Source organism: Bemisia tabaci, chromosome 9 (assembly GCF_918797505.1).
Source record: "Bemisia tabaci chromosome 9, PGI_BMITA_v3".
Classification (NCBI taxonomy): Eukaryota; Metazoa; Arthropoda; class Insecta; order Hemiptera; family Aleyrodidae; genus Bemisia; species Bemisia tabaci.
Genome location: NC_092801.1, coordinates 5,284,774 through 5,290,685, shown reverse-complemented (window position 1 = coordinate 5,290,685; position 5,912 = coordinate 5,284,774).

The following is a 5,912-nucleotide window of genomic DNA, read 5'->3' as shown; positions in this document are numbered from 1 at the left end:
GTGGTACGGACGAGAGAAATCGACAATTTGATGAAAAATTGAACGGAAACTTGAACGAGAAGTTGGAACGAAATCTTCCGACCGACATAAGCCGATGCTGTATCTTCGCGAACCGCAGGCTGGTGGTGTGCAACGGTAATTGAATCGGATTTTTTTGCGTCCAACTTTCCATCCAACTTTCCGTCAATTATGTCGGATGAAAAGTTTGATAGTGTGAACTGGGCTTTACTCGCATCAATTGTCGTGAGTTTTCTGCCGGCCGGCAGACTGACTTGGCTTTGGACGATGACATCATCGGCGCCGAGAGTCTTACACCCGAGATGCCGATCGAAAAATGAACGGACGTAACACTCCGACATCGAACTTGAACTTGAGGTTCGAAAGTCAAACGAGGCGCACGGAGCGAAAGTGTCAACGTGCCAAACATTCGATTGCAAAGCTTGGGTTGGCGCTGTCGGATGTGATTGAAATTTCAACGGCCGGATTCCGAAGGGTCCCGGCCGGGCTCAACATTCCGATAGCGAATTCTTGCACGGGACGGATAGGTATCGCACCGGACGAGATTCAATGAACGATGCTTCAAACTGCGTCTGAAATGCTGTCGTGATAGCGAAGAGTAGACGTAGATATTTTCGCGAACTTCTAGGCTTCTTCCCCGTTGAACAAAAAAACAAAATTTGTTCTCCTCTTCTCCGAGTCGCTCTTAGAACCCCACAATGACTCTGATTGGTGCTCTGGTAAGCAGGTATTCATCAGCTCAATATTTTTTCCAACTTCGCGAGTGGGATTTTTCCCTGAGACAAATCCCATGATACGTCCCGTGGAGACAAGGTGTAAGGCACCGGGAAATACACTGTTCAAAAAGTGCAACTTTTCCGCGAATTTGAAACGCCCCGGTCTCGCGCCGAGCCGAATGATGTCATTCCGCACCAATCAGAAGTGAGCACGGGTTTCTACGACTTCCGTCAAATGTCTTTCTGTTCCCCGCATGTGAAAATAATAGTCAAGTCGGAACTATGACTTAAGAGTCAAAAAGGCGCCTTCAAATAGGTGAGTATGTAACCCGTGCAACGGTAGACGGAATACTCTGATTGTGTTCTGAGAATACTATAAACTTAACTTTTTGACAATATCCACACAAAATTCATTTAGTTTGGTGTTTGTGAGAATATTGTCAAAATATTTTTAAATGATGCAAAGGCACAGGAATTTTCAGGGATATTCTCCGAAAATAAAATGCTAACTGGGATATTATATGTAGTTAACAAGCAACAATTTCACTTTGAAATACGTTTTATTTTAACAAACATCGGTGGAAAATGAGAAAAGATAGCGATTGACTCCAGCAGTACCTACTTCACTGCCATTATTTTCCTAACATTTCGGCGCGATTGAGATGTCTTTCAAGTTTATGATCCCTTAAAAGCGGGCTTGTCCGAGATTTTGGCTCCAAAAATACGCAAAAAATCACCACGTAATGTACTGGTACTTCCGGAATATAAAATAAAAAAGACACGGTTCATGTGACCCATTTTGGAGTATCCGCGATTATCGAAAATCTCAGTTACCTTCGGTCTCAACTACCGCGGATAATCGAATTTGTCAGTCCGGATTTTCCGCAATTTAAGATTATACAAGGTCATCCTAATATAGACCACGCGGAATCAATTTGTCAGTCGGATTTTTGCATTTTAGATCCGAAGGTCATCCTCGCCTCGACCACCGCGGATAATCAAATTTGTCAGTCTGTATTTTCCGCAATTTAAGATTATACGAGGTCATCCTCGTCTCGACCACCGCGGATAATCGAATTTCAGTCCGGATTTTCCTCAATTTATGATTATAACGAGGTCATCCTCGTCTCGACCACCGCGGATAATAATTTTCTCAGTCCGGATTTTCGCATATTAAGATTATACGAGGTCATCCTAATCTCGACCACCGCGGATAATCGAATTTCTCAGTCCGGATTTCCTCAATTTAGATTATAACGAGTCATCCTCGTCTCGACCACCGCGGATAATCGAATTTCTCAGTCCGGATTTTTCGCATATTAAGATTATACGAGGTCATCCTAATCTCGACCACCGCGGATAATCGAATTTCTCAGTCCGAATTTTCGCATTTAAGATTATACGAGGTCATCTAATCTCGACCACCGCGGATAATCGAATTTCTCAGTCCCAATTTTCCGCAATTATGATTATACGGGTCATCCTCGTCTCGACCACCGCGGATAATCAATTTGTCAGTCTGTTTTTTCGCATTTTAAGATTATACGAGGTCTCTCGTCTCGACCACCGCGGATAATCGAATTTCTCAGTCCGGATTTTCCTCAATTTATGAATTATAACGAGGTCATCCTCGTCTCGACCACGCAATCGAATTCGCGTCAGTCCGGATTTTTCGCATTTTAAGATTATACGAGGTCATCCTAATCTCGACCACCGCGGATAATCGAATTCTCAGTCCGGATTTTCCGCAATTTAAGATTATAACGAGGTCATCCTCGTCTCGACCACCGCGGATAATCGAATTTCTCAGTCCGGATTTTTCGCATTTTAAGATTATACGAGGTCATCCTAATCTCGACCACCGCGGATAATCGAATTTCTCAGTCCGAATTTTCCGCAATTTAAGATTATAACGAGGTCATCCTAATCTCGACCACCGCGGATAATCGAATTTCTCAGTCCAATTTTCCGCAATTTATGATTATACGAGGTCATCCTAGTATCGACCACCGCGGATAATCGAATGTCAGTCCGGATATTCCGCAATTTAAGATTATACGAGGTCATCCTAGTCTCTACCATCGCGGATAGTCGAATTCGCTAATTCGGATTATCCGCAATTGCTGACTTTATCAATTGTCTCCGGTCTCAGCGACTGCGGATAATTATTTTTGTAAGTCCGGATTATCCGCGAATTTTGGCTATCCGAAGCACCCTTAGTCTCGACCACCGCGGATAATCGAATTTGTCAGTCCGGATTTTCAGCACCCTTAGTCTCTACCACCGCGGATAATCGAATTTGTCAGTCCAGATTTTTCGCATTTTAAGATTATACGAGGTCATCCTCGTCTCGACCACCGCGGATAATTATTTTTGTAAGTCCGGATTATCCGCGAATTTTGACTATCCGTAGCACCCTTAGTCTCTACCACCGCGGATAATCGAATTTGTCAGTCCAGATTTTCTGCAATTTAAGATTATAACGAGGTCATCCTAATCTCGACCACCGCGGATAATCGAAATTGTCAGTCCTGATTTCGCATTTTAAGATTATACGAGGTCATCCTACTCTCGACCACCGCGGATAATGGAATTTGTCAGTCCCCATTTTCCGAAATTTAAGATTATAACGAGGTCATCCCAGTCTCGTCCACCGCGGATAATCGAATTCGCGAATTCGGATTATCCGCGATTGTTGACTTTATCAATAATTGTCTCCGGTCCCAACGACTGCGGATAATTATTTTTGTAAGTCCGGATTATCCGCGAATTTTGACTATCCGAAGCACCCTTGGTCTCTACCACCGCGGGTGGTCGAATTTGTAAATTTGAGCTATCCGCGAGGTCGGACCATCCGCGTTGTCACTAGACTCAACGACTGCGGATACTCATTTGTTTAAGTCCGGATCGTCCGCGATTTGTAACTATCCGAATTACACTAGCTCTTAACCATAGCGGTTAATCGAGTTTTTATTACATCCGGATTATCCGCGTTTTTTGGGTATCCGTGTTAACTTCCAGTCTCAACCACCGTGGATATTGGATGATCGATATTGTAAGTTCGAATTAGTCACGTTTTTTTTAGTAATCGATTTACCGCCAGTCCTGACCATCGCGTATAATCGAGGCCCAACAGTATTTCGAGTTTAACATGTTAATTGAGAGATTTCAGATCGTAAACGTTTCCTAAAAAGAATTCAAAGAGTCTTCCACTGGCACAGCGACTAATTCAGTCTGATACGAGATAGCAAATTTGCTGCAATACCGATTTCACTCTGCTTCAATAGGGTGGCAATATGGAACGATCATGTCTCGAGCACTTTTCCGCTGCATTTTCCCGAAAAACTCCCTCTGGAAACCATAAATTGGTCCTACCTATTTATGCCAAAAGGACCTATGTACATAGAGATTGCGTGCAACATAGTTCCTTTTAGCATACGTACGTCTAATTATGAAGCTGAAAGTGTCCGAGCGTGAAAGATCGCGTTCGATTTGTCAAGTCGACTATGTTTCAGATACTTTCAGCTTTATTGTGGGGTTCCAATTAAGAGGAAAGTTTTCGCTGATTTTCAGCTGAAATGTGCTTAGGTGGACCAAAAAACGAAATAAACAAAGGAAGTTTTTTTTTCGTTGCAAAAAGTCTAAAGGAAACTAGAATTTCGGCGAAATTATACTCGATATCTTGATGTATTTTTACCTACGGCTACCTCCACTTTTAGAGAACGTAACGCAAGGAGCTACGAATGCAACTAATGTTAAACCGCCTTCATTTTCAGTACATGCAATACGCGTATCCATTGAGCAGAATTAGTTGCATACGAGCGTTCTATCAGGCGCTAAAACACGTGAAATTGTATGTTGTGTGGAAAAATGAGGATTTGCGATGAGACTTTGGATGAGACACACTATTACATGGTTTGAAAAGTAGAAAAAGTTGGATAGGTGATAACTGACTTTTCTCGAAAACAGCTTTTCGAGAATTCCGATACCTTATTTAATCTCTTTTCAAACACTTTTCCGAACTGTTCCAAGACATGTCATGTCGATGGCCAAAGTGCGAAACAGCGTATCTCCATTGCAGTGCTTCAAATTTTCCGAAATTGTATTATTTCGAATAGAAACAACTTTATAGCTTGAAATCAATACAGAATTTTCTCCTGGCAGAAAAGCAAAATTATGGAAGTTTCTAAGAATTTGCGTTGAGTGATTTTTCGTTCGAAAAAGGAAGTATGACAGAAAGTTTGCAACGTCGCGAACGTAGATGGTGGTTTCCACACACTAGCCACCGATATCTAATAAAAACTTGTGAGGAGAAATATGTTCACACGAGCATTTGGAAAAAAAATTCAGTCTGATTATTGTTTTCTTGGACATTTTTTCTGTTTTATTAACTCTTTATTCTAGAGAAATTTAATTGTGTGACTATTTAATGCAAGTCACCAAACTTTATTTAATTTAGTCTAAAACTTTAGTAAACTGGGTTACTTTTATATAGTTAGAAGCTATACTTTATAAAGTTTTTATTTAATTCTGATGGATATTTGACTAAACTGTTGCTGGTAGCTTTCCTCGACAGTTTTATAGTTTCTGATGGTTTTGCCAACTTCATTTTCCACAGCCAGGAAATAAATAAATAAAAAACCATATTACATCGTAGCTTTGACAAAGTAAGGTTATTCTTGAAATCCGATTTCTAGTTTCCGAGACTCAGTTCCTGACCCTCATGCGTTGATTAGTGAATCGTAAGAAGACAGAAACAGAAATTGGAATTTTGATAATTACCTATAGTACGCATCAAGAACTCAAAGCATTTGCACAAATGCATTTTGTACAGGTTGCAGAGTTAAAATGAGCTCCCTCCAAGTTTTACAGAAGAAAGAAAAAAAGTTTTCAACAAAATTTCCATCTACATTGTGATGAAAAAAAAAATATTTGTCTCAGTTTGCGACATGGCCTAATTTCATACAACTGATTTTTGTTCCAGGTTGGTGATTTGACAGAATGGTGTTACACACAGAATCATCTGCACCAGCTCTGACAACAAATTTGAATCTCCTTTCAAACAGATACATTTTGTCCCCGGTGGCTGGTGAGAAATTTACCAGCCGGTTGGATATCAGAAAAAAACTTTACGCGACAACTCCAGCGCTGAAAGACATGGCAGGGCTGATGATATTG